The sequence below is a fragment of the Camelus bactrianus genome, chromosome 5 (assembly GCF_048773025.1).
Source record: "Camelus bactrianus isolate YW-2024 breed Bactrian camel chromosome 5, ASM4877302v1, whole genome shotgun sequence".
In the NCBI taxonomy this organism is placed as follows: domain Eukaryota; kingdom Metazoa; phylum Chordata; class Mammalia; order Artiodactyla; family Camelidae; genus Camelus; species Camelus bactrianus.
In genome coordinates, this window is record NC_133543.1 from 46,608,101 (window position 1) to 46,631,985 (window position 23,885).

Here is a 23,885-nt window from a genome sequence, read left to right on the forward strand (position 1 = left end):
ATAAATGTTAAGTACTGCTCATGGAAACAGCCTAAATGTCCATCAACAGGTGACTGGATAAAGAAGATGTGGTATATTTATACAATGGAATACTACTCAGCCATAAAAACCAACAACATAATGCCATTTGCAGCAACATGGATGTTCCTGGAGAATGTCACTCTAAGTGAAGTAAGCCAGAAAGAGAAAGAAAAATACCATATGAGATCGCTCATATGTGGAATCTAAAAAACAAAAACAAAAATAAACAAACAAACAAACAAAAACAAAGCGTAAATACAGGGGACAGAAATAGACTCACAGACAGAGAATACAGACTTGTGGTTGCCAGGGGGGTGGAGGGTGGGAAGGGATAGACTGGGATTTCAAAATTCTAGAATAGATAAACAACATTACACTTTATAGCACAGGGAAATATACACAAAATGTTATCATAACTCAGAGAAAAAAATGTGACAATGAGTGTGTATATGTCCATGAATGACTGAAAAATTGTGCTGAACACTGGAATTTGACACAACATTGTAAAATGATTATAAATCAATAAAAAATGTTAAAAAAAAATGTTAAGTACTGCTCATGAGATTATTATAGAGGAGACCTGTGGCTTTTCTTCACGTGAAAAGAACACAAGAATTAGACAAGGCAGCAAATCCAGGATGCGTTGATGGAGATGTGGTGTCCAGATTAAGGAAGGTAACATCCAGCCATTTGAGGAATGAATAAAGTCTGAGAAAGACTTATGCAGGAAAGAAGAAAATAAATAAATATGTAGCAGATAGTTATTAACTCTCAATAGTCAAAGCAGTGTCATATTCAAGTGTCAGTATACTAATTCTGTACAATTCTAGAGGCCACAATTTGAATCAAGGGAATTAAGCAGAGGCAGATTTTCCATATGTAAATTGATTAGTCAAGGTTTAGATTAAACTACAGTAAAAAAGAAATCTCAAAATGCATTAAAGGAGATGGAATGGTCAATGATAAGAATACGGCTTAAGCCAGGTAGAAAGTTCTACTCTACAATGCTGGAGGAATCATGCTCCCTGACTTCAGACTATACTACAAAACCACAGTAATCAAAACTGTATGGCACTGGCACAAAAACAGACACATAGATCAATGGAACAGGATAGAAAGTCCAGAAATTAACCCACATACTAATGGTCAATTAATCTATGACAAAGGAGGCAAGAATATACAATGGAGAAAAGACAGTCTCTTCAATAAGTTGGTGCTGGGAAAACTGGACAGCTACCTGGATAAGACTGAAATTAGAACATTCTCTAACACCATATACAAAAATAAATTCAAAATGGGTTAAAGACCTAAATGTAAGACCAGATACTATCAAATCCCTAGAGGAAAACGTAGGGAGAACACTCATGGACAAAAATCACTGCAATATATTTTTTGAACCAGCTCCTGGAGTAATGGAAATAAAAGCAAAAATAAACAAACAGGATTTAATTAAACTTAAAAGCTTTTGCACAGCTAAGGATACCATCAACAAAACAAAAAGACAGCCTACAGAATGGGAGAAAATATTTGCAAATGATGCAACTGGCAAGAGACTAATTTCCAAAATATACAAACAGCTCATACACCTTAATATCAAAAAAACAATCAACCCAATCCAAAAATGTGCAGAAGACCTAAACAAGCAATTCTCCAATTGAAGACATACAAATGGCAAATAGGCATATGAAAAAATGCTCAGCATCACTAATTGTCAGAGAAATGCAGATCAAAACTACAATGAGATATCACCTTACACCAGCCAGAATGGCCATCACTGAAAAGTCTACAAACATTAGATGCTGGAGAGGGTGTGGAGAAAAGGGAACCATCTTACACTGCTGGTGGGAGTGTAGATTGGTGCAGCCACTCCACTGGACAGTATGGAGGTTCCTTAAAAAACTAAAAATAGATTTACCATGTAATCCAGCAATCCTACTCCTGGGCATATAACCAGAGAATAATAAAATTCAAAAAGACACATGCACCCCAATGTTCACAGCAGCACTGTTTACGATAGCTAAGACATGGAAACAACCCAAATGTCCATCAACAGATGACTGGATAAAGAAGATATGGTATATATGTATACAATGGAACACTACTCAGCCATAAAAAAGAATAAAACAGTGACATTTGCAGCAACATGGATGGACCTGAAGATCATCATTCTAAGTGAAGTGGGCCAGAAAGAGAAAGAAAAATGCCATATGATATCACTTAAAGGTGGAATATAAAAAATAAATAAATAAATAAGGACACAAATGAACTACTTATTATTTGTAACTTAGATGATTGATTTCTTAAATATGTGTAAGCATATCTGACTGTCCTTTATCATTGGATTACCACATTCTGTTGATTCTTATTTTGTGGTTGGCTTTATTCCTCTTACGTCTATGTAAGTTTAAAAAGCTAAAGCTCTATTCTTAGAAACAATGATCAGTACATATACGTAAACTAATAAAAAGTGCAGTATATTGTATATATGTATTTACATGCAATATAAAGTATATGCACAGACAAACTGTAATAATTCTACCTAATAAAACTGCAAAAGTCAAAAAAAAGAAAGAACATTCTACTCTACCATGTCATCCAGGTATTTAATCTGGACAATCAACTCAGTCATCTTTAACACATGGCTCCATCTCAAATCTAACGCTGCCTCTGCAGTTGTTGCCACATCCTAACTACCAGGTTATTCAGGACAAACAGCTTTGCCTTTAAAGTGATGATATGGAAGTTCCACATAGTACTTTAAGCTCAAATTCCAACGGCCCAAACTTAATTGCATAGCCATACCTAACAGTAAGAAAAGTTTGTAAATGTGGTCTTTAGATATGCAGCCATAAACCAGCCAAATGTCAGTGTGTTGGGGTGGGAATGGAGGGTGACTATTCATTAATGAAGTGGAGAAATTAGAAGTTTCTGCTACAAGAAAGAATCATATACACATTATCGCCATGCAGTACTACAGAAGACATCTTATTAACCTATTATACTTCCTTAGTATCAGAGTTAGTCATAGATACAACAGAAAATATTCCTGACTTCCAATAGTAGATGACACTAGATGGCAAATGTGGTTCCTTCTAACCCTGACATTTGGGGATTTTAAAGCGGCCCTTTCAACAGGCTCTATCTGCTTAACACTGAACACACTATTGGATGGAAATTAAAAGCGACTACTCTATACCCTGACATCTCATCCTCCTTCTAATATCATTAGGGTATATGGCTACATCCTTAACTTCAGTCAGTGAAGATACTGTATTTCATTCATCATCATAATTTAAAGGGGTACCTATTTTTAAGATGAATATGAGTGAACTTGTAGTGAAATCTCAGACCTCAACTCAGCCATAACTCATGATATTATTCATCTAACATGTATGTTTTTTGGAAAGTAAGTAAAAAAGTGGCAAAGAGTTAATAGATTATTTTGTAGCATATATTTGGGTTTAAAAAAATCATAGCAACTGTTTTATCTTTATGAGTAATAAAAATATTGTTTAATTATATTATGAATATCTGTTATAAACTCTGATTATACAAACAGGTAAAAGTTTTCTCCAAATGAGATTATTCTTTTTTTAAGGGTAAATGTGGAGGATAAAAGTGAAACCTTAATCTTGGCTGAATTTTTCTGAACTGAAGTTGTGATTTTATGACAAAGACATTATTTAAGTAAACAAAGTGGGGCCAGAGGGAGGGAATCCATCAAATTTGTCAGATTCATTCTACTAGTTACTTCTTTTAAATTTTGACCTAACAGTCCCATAAATATATAATCTCAGAAAGCTGGCTTTAAAATTAAAAATTAAACTTGGATTGAAACTACAGAGTGTCTATGTGACATTTTTGTGAGAATTAGAGAAGGTGGTGGATTCCGTCCCCAAAACAAAGGCATGTTCAGTTAAGATAACTTAAGATGAGTTAAGATGATGAGTTCCTCATCTTCAACAAAGGAGGCAAGAATATACAATGGAATAAAGACAGTCTCTTCAGCAAATGATGTTGGGAAAACTGGACAGCAGCATGTAAATCAGTGAAGCTAGAACACTCCCTTACACCATACACAAAAATAAACTCAAAATGGATCAAAGACTTAAACATAAGACAAGTTACAATAAACCTTCTAGAGGAAAATATAGGCAAAACATTATCTCACATACATCTCAAAAATGCTCTCCTAGGGCAGACTACCCAAGAAATAGAAATAAAAGCAAGAATAAATAAATGGGACCTAATTAAACTTACAAGCTTCTGCACAGCAAAGGAAACCATAAGTAAAACAAAAAGACAGCCTACGGAATGGGAGAAAATTTTGCAAATGAAACCGACAAAGGCTTGATCTCCAGAATATATAAGCAGCTCATATGACTTAGTAAGAAAAAAAGCAAACAACCCAATCCAAAAATGGGCAGAAGACCTAAACAAGCAATTCTCCAAGGAAGAAATACAAATGATCAATAGGCACATGAAAAAATGCTCAATATCACTAATTATCAGAGAAATGCAAATCAAAACTACAATGAGGTTATCACCTCACACGAGCCAGAATGGCCATCATTCACAAGTCCACAAATGACAAATGCTGGAGAGGCTGTGGAGAAAGGGCAACCCTCCTTCACTGCTGGTGGGAATGCAGTTTGGTGCAGCCACTGTGGAACACAGTATGGAGATTCCTCAAAAGACTAGGAATAGACTTACCATATGACCCAGGAATCCCACTCCTGGGCATATATCCAGAAGGAACCCTACTTCAAAATGACACCTGCACCCCAATGTTCATAGCAGCACTATTTACAATGGCCAACACATGGAAACAGCCTAAATGTCCATCAGCAGATGTCTGGATAAAGAAGAGGTGGTATATTTATACAATGGAATACTACTCAGCCATAAAAACCGACAACATAACGCCATTTGCAGCAACATGGATACTCCTGGAGAATGTCATTCTAAGTGAAGTAAGCCAGAAAGAGAAAGAAAAATACCACAGGAGATCGCTCATATGCGGAATCTAAAAAAAAAAATTAAAAAGCCGTAAGTACAAAAACAGAAATAGACTCATAGACATAAATACAAACTTGTGGTTGTTTGTTTGATGGAGGGTGGGAAGGGACAGACTGGGATTTCAAAATGCAGAACAGATAAACAAGATTGTACTGTGTAGCACAGGGAAATATAGACAGGATCTTATGGTGGCTCACAGCGAAAGAAAATGTGGTAATGAATGTATGTATGTCCATAGATAATTGAAAAATTGTGCTCTACACTGGAATTTGACACAACGTTGTAAAATGACTATAACTCAATAAAAAAAAGTTCAAAAAAAAGATAGAGTTCCACTCAGACCTTCAACCAGTCATTTTTGTGCAGTACACAGTGCACAACCTTTTGCAGCAGCCCTGAATCTTTTTTTTTCTGCTTGAGCTAAGAATTAAATTAAATGTAAGGCTTTACCTCAAAGGGTTTATGTTGTTTCTAATTGAGTACATTTACCCTCTTAAGATAAAGAAGAAAACTGAGGTAAATATATATGATTGTTACCTGGATTCACTTTTCAAAATAAGCAAATCCAATGAGAATTTCAAAATAATTCAAGAGATAGATTCTTTCTCTCCTTCAGCAGTTAGGGGAATCTTTACTCTCACTCAGGTTTCATTTTTTAAGAATCAGATATGTATTTATAAAATTTAAACTGTGGTAAATATTGGGAAACTTACCCTTGGTGATTATTTTGATTATTTTCTCACAATAAGCATTAATTTATTCATATAAATACTTACCTGTCTTAAACTGATTGACTGTATTGGAAGATTAATTAGATACATTTATGCTTGTGTGTGTATTTATGTGTATGTTTATACATGCACAACAGGAACTTTTCTCTTTAGATTAAGCAATGTTAGAGGAAATTTGTCATTCAACTCTAGACTCAGATCTGAGTAATCTAAAAAGGACATTTCTAAATAACATAGACAAGTATTTAAAATTAAAATAAATTTTTTTTATAAATTTTTAATCTGGCTGCAAATTAACACATTCATTTTTCCATTGTTTCATGTAAAAATGATTGAAGTACTCATGAAAAATCGTGCTTCACATGTGATTAAACTGATTTATTTCTACTTCTAATTCCATTTACCTTAATAAAATGCTAACATTAAAAGAGAGGGCAAGGCTTTAGAAGCTGATGGGAAGTTTAGTTTTCAAGTAAAATCATGGGATTGGAGCACATGCTTGTCTACACCATGATCACTGGCATTTACAGGAAGAAATTTGTGCAATGGGCAGGAAGATTATTACTAACGCCTTCCAGAGATCGTGAGGCTTGCATTTAACAAACAACTTCGTACTTTCCAAGGCCAACCTCTGGCTAGGAGTCAGGATGCAGCCCCTTTGCAATTAGGCTGGGGACACGGGTTACTGACTGACATACCATGAAATACCATCAAGCCTTAGAAGGACAGCTCGCTGCAGAATGTGCTAACTAAACAGATCTCTAATTGAGACAGCTAAGACCTCCACGGCAAATTGTAGTATGTAATTTATGCCATTTATGTATCTGCTGCAAACACTCTAACAAACTATTCTCTAGCACTGAGAAAAACCACAAACTGCTAAATTTTATGTGAAAAGTGCAGGATTTAACTACCCACAGCCTTTGAAGTTTTGTTCCTTAGTCTTGCTTAGCAACCTTCATGACCAGTATTTGACTTCCGTCCAGTACTTAACGTGCATACTGATACTTCTGTTTTGGCATTTCCCTTGTAAGACTTAGCTTGACAGCTCTTTCTCCACAAGAATGCCAAAATGAGTGACACCCAACTTACAAGGGGAAGTGGGTAATCAAAGTGTCTACAAAACTCCTCTTACTTGCTTCCAGTTCAGTAATTGATGTCTTTTCTTGGTAACTCAGGAACAGGAAAGGAAATGTACAGATGTGGTCATATTAACCCCTATCAAAACTCCCACTTTGATGTACACTAATTTCTCACTTCTTACAGTGGAGATAGGGAGTTTACACATGAACTTCCTCCACCCTCTCTCTCTACCTTGTTGGCAAAATAACCGAAACAGCTAGAACTATCCCACAGCTGGGTGAAGACTGCAATCAGATTCCTCTCTCCCCTTCACGGCAGAACTTTCAGGTGCTGAGCTCAGAGAGTCAATAGCAGCACGCTGATCCTGGCTGAAGAGGAAACCCCATGCTACCCCAGGGTCCACCCTAATGGGTCAGGCTCTCACTAACTAGGCCCCAGACTACAGATCTTTCTTTCTTCCTTTCCTACCATCATCTCATATACCATCAGGTTCTGACATTAGATTTGCTAATACCAAAAATTAATTCATACTACAGTGTTAGGGATTCACCACAGTTTAAATGGTTTATCTTTACCCAAGGACAACAACATTTCAAGGAAGACTTTCAGGAATGTAATTTCTTAGCTTAGTCAGAGTGAATGTCTAATGGCAGGAATTTCAACAAACCAGTAAGAAAGACAGGATGCTAGGAGTAAAATTTTGGGTAGTTTGATGGGTCCCACTCCCTATGTCATAGTACATATAGTAGTTTTATTTAGTGAGCTCCATGCCAGGACCTCATTAAACAACTTCTTCTATCTAAGTTGTATGGTTTGTACAGACCCAGGAGCATACACAGTACCTGGTTCTAAGTCTAACTTTTCCTGTCCTAGGCTACAAGCTTTGTCCAACCTGAGTAGCTTAAGAATCATTTATTCTACAAAAATGTCTTGTGTACCTGTCATGGCCTAAGGCTTGAACTAGTTTCTGACAACTCAAAAGTGAATTATACAAGATTCCTGACTTTAAGGATTTCATTTTCCAGCGAGATACAGATTACAGATATAGATATATTATATGTTTATTATCATAAGACAGGTTATGGAGATAATCAATATAACCTCTCTTCTAAGTCTTCCTGCACTAGGGAAATTGCTGGTTTATTTCTCTGCTCCCTGCCCACCCATTGATTTCCTTGTGGTACAAGATTATATCTTACCCATATTTGTAACTATTTTTACCTAACTTCAGGATACAAAACACATTAGATAAGAAAGGTACATGTATGCGTCTATACTATGGATAGAGAAACTGATACTCAGGGACTCTGAGGGCTTAGTCAAAATGGAAAACTAGTAAGATCAGAAATGGGTTTAAATCTAAGCCCTTTGGCTCTATGTAACATGCTCTTACCTCAACATCATTCATCTGTTAACGTTCCTTTTCAGAAATCAACCTAACAATGTACATGGAAGCATGAATGCCAAGCACATATACCTAGTTATTTCTAGTTATCTATAGATCATCCAAGTGCAAATTATCTATTTTGTGGCTTATCTGGTAGAAATGATTGCTATCAGAGTGGCTTCCATTTGCTACCTAATACACCTCTGAGCCTTTTCCCCCTTATTATCACTTGCACAGGAAATACAAATTACTAAGATTCTAATATTTGCCTATTTACAACATAATTTAAATAATAAATCTGATACACCCCACCCATTGCCAATTGATAGACTGTAACCTAAATTTAATATAAATGGCTCTTAACAGATGTATCCTTGCATTAATACAGGTAATTCAAAGTTTACTGAAGCTCCTTTGTTGTAATTTACATTCAGAGACTGTTTTGGGTAGGGCTATTTGAGGATATTGGTGTGTACTTTTCTCTCTGAAGCTGCCTACCTCTAGGAGATACTTTATAACCTTCACTCTTGGAGGCTGAAAAAGTCATGTAATCTTAGAAGGTAAATTTGGGAAATGCAGCCGTCTCTATTCAAATTGCATGGGATGATCTCATTCTATGGAAAGACTTGCTAGTGACCTGCCAATAGTAAAGCTCCCAGGTGAGCAATAGCATCTTTCCAAACACAGAGAGCAAATTCAGATTTGTCAAAAATGACCATTTCATCAGGGAACCACTCTCTAGAGTTTAGACACCACCCATGAGATTTATTTTTCCACAGGTAAGCTCCCAGGTATGACTGCAAAAGACCAACCACATGAAGTTATAAAAATTAAACACCACACACACACACACATACACACACACACAGAGAGAGAGAGAGAGAGAGAGAGAGAGAGAGAGAGAGAGAGAGGGAGAGAAATAAGCCTCTGGTGACTTTAAACAAACAACCAAAAAACCTTTTTGTTCCACTTCTTTCATCAAACTTTTTCCTATTCCATCCAGATGGAGAGCACCGCAGGACATCCTGAAGGTAGCAGAGGTATCACCAGCATAGCGCTGCTCTGAAGACCACTGGGAGAGTTTTCATGAAGGGACAAAGTATTTTGTCCCTTTAGAATAAAAAGGTCAATGCACTTGACAATCAACCTATCATTTTAAACCTTGAGGGTTTTAATCCTATACATAATAGAGTCTGGAAATGAATCTATTGTATAGTTTTGCCCAGAATTCAGATTTATATTATGTATTCCTACAGATGTCTAAAATGTACTCAAGTGGTAGAGTGCTGACAACATATACTAATACGGCAAGTCTAATAGCTACCTGTATTATGCACACTACCTTACCAAAGTACTGTAGGAACCCTTCTTCATTCAGTGCTAGAGACAAGCAGTTAAACACAGACAGTAGCCCAGCTGGTTAATCATTATCTTGCTCTCACTGAGAAGTGTCAGTTATCTCAAGACAAATACATGCAAATTTAGGGAGAAGGGGGAGAGAGAGGAAGAAAAATACAAAGTATATTCAAGATTTTCTAAGGCTATATATTTAAGGTGAGGTAATTGCCCTCCTACCACATAGTTCTGCAGATTATACTGCAAAGACAAAATAACCCTAACATACATATTATAATCACATACAGCAAGTAGTCACTAATTGGGAGAATAGATCAAGTAGGGCACCTAACCACAGAGAAAAAGACAAGATAAGAAACATTAATCAAGTAGTATTTAATCTCCATTTACATCAACTGCCTGTAGAAGCACCCCCAAGCTAGTATTTTAGCAATCTAAACAAAATCATACTTAAAGGCTTCAATGTCACACCATGTATCTCTTTATTTTTAACGTAGCATTTATTTAATTATGGAACTTACTTTTTTCTCCATTTCATGTTTGCAGAAAAGATCCAGTGGATCATTTCATAATTTGGTTTGGCTTTGCCACACTAGAGTTATCCAAGCCAAAAGATTTAGCACAGAACAGTGTTTTAATGTAATGATATACCATTGCTTCTAGACCCAGTGACAAGATGAAAATCCAAGAACAGGCATAAAATATCCATGAAGAAATGACAGAGCTTGAAGTCAGTTTGAGTAATTTCTGAATCATAAATTCACAAAAGAGGAGGGAGAAGAAAAGAGAAAAGGAGAAGCAAGTAGGAGGGGAAAAGGGCAGATGAGTGGCTAATTCTACCCACCTCAGACACTGAATTTAAGAGTTTTATGCACATTCCTATTTCCTACTGACAGGACTCCAGGTATACATCAACTGACTCACAATCTGTGATACATTAGAAGCTTTGCCTCAGTTGTGTTGAGAGAGAAATGTCTGGCAATCACGCATCTTTCACTTTGGCCACATATGTACATGTAAATGCGCAGCTGTACACAAAGAATAATGGTGCATGTTTTGCACCACATTGGCTTCCCTCAGTCTTCGTTTTCCTTCCCCGGGTATCTGCAGCCTGCCTTTGCTCCTGCAGAAGGTCACAATTTGATGTGAGCTCTGTAAATCTGTGTTTAGTGCCTGGGATACACCCTTTTCTCCCAGCACCCTCAGGACAGCTGAGATCAACGCTTCTGTCAATAGTTTCCAGGTCTGAACTCCAGGGAATAGGCTACCCCTGGAATTTACTTCTCCTCACAGACAAATAAAGCTTGAGGAATACTTAAAAACTCATTCAGATAGAAACTTTATCTTTGTCCACTTCTTTCCTTTTTTGTAATTTCGATTTTTTAATTAAAAAAAATAGAAAATATAACATAATGATACACCATCACACACATCTAAGAAAAACAAAAAAAGCTTGCCTAATGGTCAAATATGATGTTCCCATTAGCATGCCTGGCTGGTGGTCCTTTAAACTACCATGCATGTAACATGCCCAGAGGACCTGCTGTCTCCCCCTCCAGACTATAAACCCGTGGCAGCTGAAGGCACACACAGTGTCCTGAAAACGGGAGGCTTTCAGTAAATGTCTACTGAATTAAATTGAAACATCAGCAGCCTTTTTAAATATCAGGCGTCTGACTCTACCTTTCTTGACTATGTTTATTTGTACTTAAGAATATCTAAAAAGATATGTTGTTCCATCCCAAGAGCTGGATGAGTATCAGGGAAGAAAAATCAGTAGAGAGGGAAGAGAATTCTACAACCAATTCCATGCGCCTGACTTCAACCCAGGTTCCAGTAAGTAGGCAGTATATTGGGAGCAGGTATCTCCATTTTGAACTGCAAGCTTAGTTTCAACATTACTACCGAGGTAGACATTAAAAAGACAGAAGCAGCACAAAGTATCTGCAGAACTAAGCAGAGGCACTCCCTATACCTAAAGTGATCTCTCTATATACATATATTTGTATACTGGATTTATCTCTGAAGCTAAGCTAGATGGGGCGTGGCGGGGAGGGAAACCAAATATCTGAACAACTGTTACTGGCTAAGCGGAAGTTGGAACAGCTATGAACCAGCAGAAGAAAACCTAAGGTTTTAAAATGCTTTAAGTATAGCTTAAAATTGTATAGCAATCATCCTGAAGTTAGCACAGCTTTCTGGAATCAAGCATGTCTCCGAATAAAAACTTTTTTGTAACTTAAATTCTGTATACCTGCATATTTTATTTTCGATATAGCACTCTTGGTAAAAAGATATAGAAGGCATAAGCCTTAAATAACGCTATGCAGTGAAAGGCTAGATGGCAATCAGAATGTGCAAGTTTGTCATTTTTGCTTTAAAATGAAATGTTAGAAATATGATTTCTGTAATGACCTCATTTTCTGAAAGGAATCCGATTGCAGACAAAGAAGTTTTCCTCTAGAAGCTAGGGATGTATAGCTTGAGAAATATTGATTTACATGAATACTCAGAATCACATTAAACATTGTTCTCCCGGAAATACCAAGTAAATTATTGATAAATACCCTGATGTCACTATCAGGTTCAATATCCAGGGTTCAAGTTCTGTTTTTTCAGTGACCTTCTACATCAATAGCTATTCAAATGTTCAGGTGGCTTCCACTTTTAGGTTTTATTTATTTTGGTTTACATTTTTTCTCCTTCATAATAGAGTACAAGGTCATTCCTACCTGTATTGTTCCACAAAGGTTACCAAGTGCACATAAGACGCATGTAGCCCATGGCCAAATATCACACATGTGTTTGTTTTGGCTTCCAGGTATTTGAAATGTATGGATTTCTTTGGATTGGATACATTTCCCAGTTTGCAAGAGTTCTTACCATTTCCTAATGTTTTTACCTGCATATTTGCAATTAACTTCTTGGTCTCTGTAGATACTTGATTGGAAAGCCCTAGCCTACAGCCCAGGGCTCTGATCCAAGAAATATTCCTTATTCCATGCTTTATTCCACGTTGTTCTATTCCTTTGCTTGACTGATTAGGTTTAGCACTAACTTTTCATGGACATTCATTCATTCAATGTTTGCTGAGCTTCTTCTAAATAATAAGTACTGTCCTGGGCACGGGTGACAGCAGTGTCTACTGGTGATATATCGCGCCTGCTCTCTCAGAGCTTCATCCCTGCAGGGAATGAGAGGGCACGTGGACAATAAATACATGCATTTTAGGTGGTGATAAATACTATGCAAAAAATAAAGTAGAGGAAGGAGATCGAGCATGACAGGGAATGTTATTTTCAACAGGGTGTCTTGAACATTCTCTGATGAGGCGACATCTTAGCACTTACCTGAATAAACTGATAAGATAAACTGCGTGGATATCTGTGGGAAGAACTTTGCAAGCACACACAGGTCTCCTCTTAGAGACAGCTCTGTCTTTATACAGGTAAGAGCCTCCACCTCTGGCATACTCTTTTGGTTTCCTCAGTTGAACACAGAAGAAAATTGCTAGTGGTTTCCTATTTAATTATGTCAGTATGTTTTATACTTTGTTCTTTTTTTTTAAACCAAGTGGTAAATAAATCAGTAATTTTCAAACTCTTCTTTCACTATTACAACTTGACTTGATGCTTCTGTTATCACTGAAACAATAGAATTTTGCTACCCTAAAGGAAAATTTCTATTGAAAAAACTGCTCATAGAAAACTCTCACCAAAAGTCCCAAGGTTACGTCAAATGCAACAACAATGACTGACAGACAATGGCATGATTATGTGAAAAAGAATCATACTCCTTTTGCGAGTAATTTTTAAATAGAATAAATGAACGTTGTACTTGTTTTTTTAAGTAATGGTTGTAAATGAATAATTAAGTAAGCATAATCTTTGGCTTTTAAAATAGCAATAATTTTAGAATCCTAAAGAGATCTGGGAATTTGTATCAATTCCCTCTTTTGAACAATAAGAAAACTTAAGCTCTGAGGGATTAAGTGGCTTGTGCAAGGAAAATGAGCCATTTATTGGTCAAGCTTGAGCCTGAACCCAACGTTCCTAATTTTTAGACTGCTACTCTTACACTATATACATGACATTGTACTAGTGAATTAAAAAAATCAAAAAACACTATCAAGAGTTGTTATTTTCCATGTATGAGCTAATACCCACTGACTGCAAAGAGTTTAATATTCTCTTAATGTATCCACTATGCTCTCCACATCTTGGATACAGGAATGTGAAAGCATGTTCTATCAGGAAGGCTAATTTGTGCCCCTCTGTCAAAGACCCTGAGCACCTGTTTATGATTATGAAGGACTAGATTAATTTAGGAGTTTCACAAATGCTTTAGAAAGGTATTAGTGAGGTCTACTGGATCAGAAAGAATATGTCTAAGTAACAACACTTAATAGAGTTGAGTCTAAATCCTGTTCTAAGATGATGATCATGGGAAAGAGGAACCCAAGCTAGTTGGCTCAGTTTATGCAGAATCACTAGATTGATAAAATCATTTTTATCCCCAGCTTGTGCATGTCTATGACACCAGCTTACCACTGCCAAGAATTCTTTGCTCATATACTTCTTTTAAGTGAAAAATATTTCTCTGAATTAATACCTTAAAAGTAAATTCATCAAGAGTAGTTATAAATACAATATAGAAATACTTTTAAATAGTTCTAATTAATTTGATTTTCAAGAGTAACTTAAAATAATTTAGGTATATTTTGCTTGATCATTAAAAATTCCTATCTCTATGTAAGATATTATTAAAACATGCCATGTATTTTACTGTCAGCATAATAGCATGTTACTACTCTTTGCATATTCCCCATTAATGACATAAATTGTCCAAACTATCCATTTCAATATGTATACTGTAAACTAGTGGAAATGCATCAGTTGTGGATCTTGGTAGAGGTTCAGCTTAGTTCAATTGGTACATATTGAGCACCTACTACATACTAAGAATAGATAATAAAAATACAATTAAAAAATGATCCTTGAACTCAGAGGTTAGATTTAACTTAGAGTTTCAATCAGATATCAGACCTGATAATTTCCCATTTGTTTATATTTTATTTAGATTGCAAGTAAATGTTATCCATCCGGAACTGATCCAACAGCACAGGGCTTAGGCTTTAAGTGTATACTGTGGACCTGTATAATTCCAATCATGTGAAGAAAGTGAAAGAAGATATTTGGATGGGAAGATCTAGCTTCCACATGGTAGCTTCACAACACAATTCTTATGATTGAACAGTAACTCTTTGTTCCAACTTGGGAACCAGGGAAGACACTTCCCACAATGAGAACCCTCCAGGGGTTTCAGGAATCTCCATGCTGTACCCTCTCTGACATGTCATGACCAGGCTGTATGCTGCAGTCATGTCCTGGGATTCTGAAACTCCAGTGTAAAGAAGAGACTAGGAAGGGAACAGGATTCTGTGAAGTTTCTTACAGCAGTGAAATAGTGAAGTGCCTGGTGATTATATTATAAGAGCCATTTGAAATCAGAGGAATAAACATTACTGCATATTTCTTCTCTATTCCAATGCATTCCTTCAACATTACAACTTGAAATATGATTTATTCTAGAAATTGAATTGTCAGAAAAAACAACCAACTCTCAATTTCTGAAGGAAAGACTAACATTTACATAAGTTTTAGATTAAATAAACAAAGCTTAGTTTTGAATATATTTTTAAAACCAAAAAAGCAAAAAACTTCAAGAAAGTTATAGGGTAGTATCTCAAATTGAGAATGGATAGAGATGAAATATCCAGTAATGTTCTTTTGTTCCAAAGAATTTTCCTTTGAAAAAGTTGTGGTTTGAGGAAGGGGACATAATTTATTGCTTCTAAATAATTGCTTTACTTTGTTAAAAATCTGTACATCTTTATTTTGATATTTCTAATAGCATCACATGCAAAGTATATGGTAGTGTTCTATTAATGATATAATCTAAATCTATTCAAGTATAAAAGCTGTATTTTTTCTAAATCTAATAATGCCTTATAGATACTAAATCTAATAATTAGCAAGTATCTTGAAATTTTAGGTCAATGATATGAATATTCAATTTAAATTTGTAATAATGAGATAGAGCCTAAATGCATCCTGCAAGGGCACCACATGTTGGAACATACATAGACAAAAATTCCCATATAATACAAAGTAATATTTAACATGTTAATATAAATATAACATGAAACAATATAAAATATTAAAACCTTTTGGAATCTACAGTCCAGCTCCTTCTATTTAAAACTGAAGAAACAGAAGCCAGATAATTTCTTTCATTCAGGTTCACAAGACTGCATAGTTTACTAGTGGAACCAAACTCAGCTTTTGCTGACGTTTGCCTCTAAACTGTGCTACCTCTAATTAGGGTACTAGGTTTTTAAATAACAGCAAACTACTGATTAGGCTGTATCTTAGTAAAAATGAGGACATTTATTTAGACTTTCCCACTAAGAATTTTTTTTAAACAAAATAGGTATCAGCAGTTAAGGTAAGAGCAAGCAGCTATCAGAAGGCAAGGAAGAAGAAAGGAGGGGAAATTTTTAATTTGCTTCAGTATTTTGATCAATTCTAGGCATCTCAAGAATTTAGTAGTTTGTCATTCAATTCAGGTATTCTACTCATGATGCTAAAATTCTGTTAGAAACAATGACGATCAGTGAATAGAAAATCCTCGATACTGATCAAGATAGGATGTTTTGCTAGTATAAGTTTCATACCTAGTAAACATTGTACAAGACAAGCTAATTTTGATATGGGTAGTTTGAATTGAAGTCCACAGAGGTTAGTATTTTGAAAGGAAAATTAATTACCATATTTTAGAGTCGTATAAAGTTGGCAGCCCTGGAATTTGCAGCCACAACAAAGACCATGATGTGCGAGGAAGAAAAGGCACGGTGTTAGATAGCGTCTACCAAACGAGTCCTATTGCAATTGATTCTATCTCTAGCTTCTCTCTGACCCCACTGTTACCCTCAAATCCCACTCAGCCTCCACGTGGAGTTTTTTATTCTGCTGCTGTTTTCTCTCCACATAGCTTCTTTCCAAACCAACATCCATGTTCCACTCATCAACTACGGCTTTAGAAAGCTTCAGGCTGGATGGCCAGGCATGAAGTGCTGGCAGGTGGTGTAGCTGTTAGCCAGCCTTGTGTATCACAAGAGATCTGATGCTATCAAATTCCTTTTCCCCCAAAGACTAAAGAGAGCAAGCCTTTGTGAGCATGCAGGAGGGGATGAAAACAGTTTGTCTCCTGAGCAGCCAGCCTTTGTCATATTACAAATGAAATCACTTCGGAAATTTAGAGAATTAATATCATAATGAAGATGAGAGTACCCATTAGGGTGGTCTAATGTTGCTCTGGAGAAATGTGATGGATGCCCAGTGGCTGCAAGCCCTTATTTGCAGAGAGTCACCTCTGCAGTTGCCATTATTAGGAAGATGTCTGAAGCGAAGGATCAGACACAACCATTGCAAGATGAGATAGTGTTTGACTGGTTTCCAGGGAACCGAAGGATACAAGCCTAGTTGTACCTGTCACTATGGCTCCCAGCATTTTCCCCCCTTAATGTCTTTTTTAGCTGTAGGAAGTTTCTCTTTAAAGATTCAGTGCTTCCCTAATAGCATAAAGTGAGTAATGGGGACCATATAAAAATGTTATATAGATTACAAATGGATTCAGTCTATTTTAAGACAATTTGTGCCAGCCCTAAAGAAGGATTTTATTTAGCTTTACTTTTCTTTTGAAAATAAATTTAGCCAAACATTCCAAAATGAACACACCACTGACATCCCCACGTTCATTTAGCTTTCTATGTAAAAATGTCTCTTGCTTTCCATAGCAATATATGTGCCTACCCAAAATCTGACCTGCATTTGATGCTCTTTTCTGCACTAAAGCCTAGAATACAGTGCTTCCAGGAATTATTGTAAAATGTATTTGAATCATTCTTTCTGGTTGAATCAAATCTCTCTCTTACTGCTTGCCAGTGACATCAGTATATATAATAGGAACTGGGAGATTTCCAAAACCCCGTATCAGTTCCAGACTAGATCAAAATGAAGGGTAATTTCTCTGAGAAAAATTTAGAATGGTGTAAAGGAAGGAAAAGGCTAAATATTTCCTGGAAAGTAAGAGTATATACCTATTTTACCTCCGCTTCACAACGAGTCCTTTTGTCTCTCAGATCAGAATTTACACAATTTGCAGTTCTTGTTACTATGCCTGCCATCAACTGAATAATATTCCTCCTCTGCAATATTTTTCTTCCAATGTCTATCCCTTTCCTGACAGGTTTTAGAGTAGTGCATTCTGTTGATGAAGTCAAATACAGTTTTTCATTTGAGACTGCTGTAAAGACACACTCACCCAGATTTTGGAAATCTTGATCAATTATAAATGGAAAAAACTCAAATTATTCCCACTTCTCTTTCCAGCCTGAACAAAAACAAAGTAGCTAAACTTGCTTATTAATCAATTAGGGGGCAAACTTGGACTATGGTAGGATTTGGTTCAGTGAACATTCAGGTTCTTTCTGCAGAGCTCCTTTTAATTTCCTATTCTTTTCTGTATTCAATTCAAAACCTTTCAGGACAGCCAGCCTACAGGGTCAATCACATCTCTCCCATGGAAAATGATAAACTGGAAGCAAAGTTCATCAAAAAGCTGAGCTAACGACTGTCTGGGATGTCTCTGGTCCATTTTGAAGAGGGCACAATTAATTTCATTCATAAAGCTTTACTACCCTTCCGAAACAGTAAATTCTACTCACTCTACAAACATAAAAACTTGCTGTTCATCCACATGTATACTTTGCATATCCATTTGGTACTTATTATATTTCAAATTTGCATTTCAGCACTTACCTCATTAGTCTTTAACCTTATCACATATCCAAGTCATTTCTTCCTCGAGCTAGATTTTTGTCTCCCTAAAAGCAATAAATATTTATCTTTATAGTACCTAATCCAGTGTTAGGCAAATCCATAAGTATTTGCTAAGTGAAATCCAACTGATATAACAAGTAATCACTATGGACTTCCTAAAACTCAGTATAGATAAACAAATCTGCTGTGTGGAAGGCAAGGTATGTGGTCACTTCTCTGTATTGTTTTATACTTCCTTCCAAGCTGTTGAACGCACATCTCCAATAATAAAGAAACACATCCTCCCTAAAGCGAATAAAAAAGGTCTTAATGAAAGTAATGTACCTCACTAGCATTCAGACCCTGAAAACAGCAAATGTGATCTTGGCCAGAGAAGAATCTAATGAAAACAATCACATTAAACATAGTTCTTCCCTGCTCAGTGCTCAGTAAGTGAGCAGCAGGCTTTCTCTGTCTAGCTTACAGAAAACAGGAGGTAGCAGTTTGCAAGGAGCAGCGTTTTAATGTGATTGGACTATAACAGACAATCTATTTACAGCATGCTCTGGGGAGCTTATAAACAAATGTTGAGTAATTTCAGCCAGCAGTAATTACCCTTGCAGCTGACAAGGATAGCATGAGACTTTCTCCTTCACCTTCAGCCCAGTCCAGAAGGCAGTGTACACAATGCCACTTCTAATTATTTCTGCATTTCTATGGCTAAAGACCAAAGTGTGTTATTAGAGAACATTTTAGAAGCTTTTTAAAAGCTTATTTATTAGGACAATTAAAAGTCATCACTATGACAGCAAATAAAAGGTTCCATTCTCAGGAATGCAGTATCAAATGAGCTCTGCCCACTTACCTTTAAGGCCATGTGGGCTTGTTTTGTGTTGTCTATTGTTAGAGCCAAGACTAAAGCTTGGTAATAAAAAGAAATAGTATCCGGAATGTATTTGGTTTAATTCTGAGATATGCCTTTTGCTCCTAACAATTTTCAAGCAATGTAGAGCATATAACAAGTTATTTCTCAAAAGCCACAGAATTTTCAAATTGTGTGTGTGTTGCTTGATTACAGATGTTGTTGGAGATAAAATACATTGTGGTCATACTATCTCCCCTCTTCTACCTCTCACAGGAGGCACTAGATTACCCTGGCTGGTTAAAGGATTTTATCTGGAGGAGTCACTCATATTGAATCAGTTTGACATAAGGAAGATGTTAAAAATTCAAAGGTCTAAAAATAAACCTTTGGCAGATAAGCTTCTAACAGAGGGCTGAAGGAGTAAAACAATTATGCAGAGCAATCACCCTAAGCGTTTGTAATTAACAATCAAATTACTTCCCCAGAAGTGTCCAACAAGAGAACTTTTGTTGAGCATTTCTATACGTGCCAAACTACCCCAAAGTAATTGGGGAAATCAGTGAACTGTGGTGTGTGCCCGTTCTCAGATACCATGGCCAGTTTGCCGTTCACTGAGCTTCTGTCCGCCTCAGTAGGTTCTGTTCAGATCCCTACAATAGGAATTGACAGCAGATATCTAATCTCGCAAAGTGTATTATTTACATTTTTTGATATGTTACATTATATTACATTCTGTCACGTTGCATTTCATCAACAACAGATAGAATGTTGCATAACTTCATGTGACATGATGACAGATCTCTCTCTCGCTCTCTCTCGCTCTCACACACACACCACAAAACTTAGAAGGTGAGTCTGAAGGAATGCATTTGAACTTGGCCCTAAAAGGATCCTAAAAGCCTTCCAATGATGACCAAAGCCATGGGTCTTTCATGATAATATCAGGTTGCCCCCTGCACAGCGACACCTAAGCTTATTCAATATGTATGTTGCCACTTGTTTGTAAATATTCTTAAATGTGTCGTTACAATTTACAGTGGACCACAAAACCAAGTTCTGACATGTTAAACAGCAATATGAGGAAAATTAGCTACCTTGAAAGAAACAGCCAAAAAACAAATTACAGCATTTAACAATACATCATCAGATGCACATCCGGGCCATTGCTCTGCCCTCTTGCTGAGACACGGTTGACAGACGGACAATAATTTGTCCTTGTTCTTGAGACTGGCAGGTGTCACTTTGGCCAGTGTGGGATGTGAGTGACAGATAGTTTACAGCTGAAGAAATGAGAATGCAGAAATTCAACAGTACCTCTGGGACTTCCCTGGTCATTTGTGGGCAGCGCAAGGGCAGGGCGGGCCGCTGTGCTAACGCAGGACTGCTGGTTGTTGCCACTGCGGCAGGCTGCTGCCGATTCACAGCATTTTAAATAATATTTCTGTTAGCAAGGGTGTTGTTTCTGCTTTGATAGAAGCATGCAGAAAGCTGCTCTCTAGGCTGTCCGTTGTATACTCAACTGCTCTAATTGCTTTCCTGTGCTTTATTCAGAAACCTAGTAAAAGCTGATTTCAGTGCAAAATTGCTTACAGATTTAGCATTTTTGAACATGCAGGTTTTCATACACATTAATATAACTTACTAAAAAGCTGTAGTCTGTTCCCCCTCCACCCAAGTGTCAAATTATTTTAGTTTAAAAAAGAAAGAAAGAAAGAAAAAGTTCTTACTGAAAGATATTTAAGTGATGATAATGGGAAATACTAATAATAAAAGAATGTAATACAGGAGCAAAAATAAGAGTATTTCCTTTCTACCTGAATGATTGGGGACTTATGTTTTCTTGAGTTTAATCTAATTTTTATATATTAAAATTAAGGAAAAATTAAACATTTAAATGTTTTTAAACATTTAAACATTTACAATATAAAAAGAAACTAGCTGGAAAGCCTCAAACATATCACCTACCATATTTTAAACATGAATTTTTAGGTTCACCATTCTCAATGCGATAAGAGAAGTTTTTTTTTAATATAATTATCCAAATACATTAATATGTGAATTTAGTAGTGTTTGAGGGTTCTAAGAAAAAAGTTTAACCCAGCAAAAAATCTAAAGATTTTACAAACAAAATAGTCTCCAAAATTTACAGATACGTGTTTAAAATGGAAAGATAAAAATTGCTTCTTTTTAAAATACAATGCAAAATTATTAAGGCACTTTTTTTTAAATACTGTTTCTGATGTTAAGATTCCAAAGCAAGGAATTTCTCTTGTTTAAGTCTAAGTCATCCCTGAAATTTACATACTACAAACACAATATTTGAATTGTCCTTTTTGTTAAGATTATAATAGCTATACTAAGATATATACCCTTGGCCATTAAACTTGTAGAACTCAGAGAGCTCACTCAAACTAATCTGATGTAGAAAGAATACATTTTTAAAAATCACATTTCTCTAGTGCAATGGCTTAAAAGAATGATTATACACAATGATGCACAACAACATGAATACTAGGCTTCAGTTACAGTGATAGTTTATCTGCCTTCACTTTGCAGTAATTTTCTCCAGACCACTGCTGAAATATTACCTTGCAAAATTAAAATGGAAACCATATGTTGATTAGGGAAAACATTAATGTCAGAGTACATTTCAACATTCACTTAAAGAGTTAACACTGAAACTATCTCCAAAGAGAAAGAAGATATGTTGATTCAGATTGATGTTAGAATATGTTGTTTAATGTCATTTGCCAAATGTTGTTTCAGTTTTAAAGTAATTACTTATGTTAAATAAATTGAAGCATGCATGCAAGCAGCATGTTATGAAATAAGCACTCTACTGTAATTTTAGGAACAGAAAAAAGATTTTTCCCCATGAATGGAATAAAACCTCTCCATAAAAACCAGTAACATACTGAAAAACATAAAATCACAATCACTTTTTTCCCTACTTACCAAAGCAAAGATAAATTGTTCTTTGGAACTCAAATATTTTCCTAACCACTGTGTTTCTTTAATTAAACTGTATTCTTTATAGTGATCAAATATAATTAGCAGTAACAAGTATTTAATGAAAACAAACTGCTATTCCCAAACATTTACTACATGTTTTGTCTAAATCCCACAGATGCTCCAAGAATCACTGTCTCCATCACAAGTACAAAAGCAACCCCCTCCCCACTCTGCCCACCCCTATTTGCCAGTAGCATTTAAAACAACAGTTAAAACAACAAAAACTTCTGTAATTCCAAGGACTATAGTTCACATTAAATCTTTCTCCACTGCTCAGGGCATCCCTTCCAAAGAAGCTTAACACTTAGAAGTCTAAACATTTTATCGATTTGTTGTTCAAAAATCCCATTTGATATCCTCATATAATAAGGCATTACTCTTGTATCTTTGATTATTAGTAAGTGACCAAAATAAGAAGAAAACTGCCCGCGCTGGACTCATTGACAGCTAGGTGCTATACTAAGTCTTCTGTAATTAATTGTGAGTGAAAGGGGGTTTGGTTTTGCAGCCTCGTAAAACTTTTCCCACATGGCTGAACCTACGGTCAGAAGACGTTAGGCAACATTAACTGCCTGCACGTTTCTGCAAGGCTCTCGAGGAACAGCTAGGCGCTGGGGCTCCAATCCTGAGAACCTTGGGACATAAGACATCAGAGTCTACCTTTCATCTTTACTGAGATTTGGAGTGGGTTCAGACCACAGAGGCTTCTTAATTCTCACTAATTCATTTGCTTTCCTGATTCACTTGGCTTGGGATAACCTGAGAATGATAATGAACCTGCAAAAGGAGCTCTTAGTCCCTTGCCTTTGAATGTGCTCGGCATGGATCGAGGGCTTTCTGTGAATCTTGCAAGAGGAAAAGAATCTTATTAGCACTGATTGCTAGTCATGAGGTTTCCTCTAAAAATCGCTCTTGTGTTTTAACTCTTGCTTGCTTTCTGCAAAGCTGAAGTAGTGGGGGAGAAGTTAGATTACTCATACAAATGATGTGTATTTCTGGAAGCTGCAGTGATATCTTTTGGGTGTGATTTAAATCAAACCCTAGTGACTAGCTTTTTGTTGGTCTCCAAAAAGCAACTTTGGTGTTTTCTGCACATGATGCTAAGTTCTTTTTTCATTTCCTATAGATAAACACATTCTTGTACCAGAGAGCAAGAGTTTTTCAAAGAAATATCCAAAGCCTCTTTCTTAAAAAAAGAATTATTTTCAGATTTAATTTACACAACAGTTGTCAAGTTCACAGGCATTTCCTGTGGTTTTGGAATTCTGTTGAATTGGCACTTTTGCTTTTACAATTAGTGTGCTGTGGACCTTTAACTTCTACCTAGGTAAGAATTTGTGCTTGACATGTAAAAGTCAATAAATGAACTGGGCAAAGTGGTGTGTTTTAGTGAAGCAATAAAAAGGGCAATTCGGGTCTACTAGCCCAGCCGAAGGTGATCATTCTTGAGATCTTGGGATACTGAACTACCAACCAAATCATTCCCTTGTTCGGTTGTAATTGTGCATTCACAACTCCAGTGGCACAGA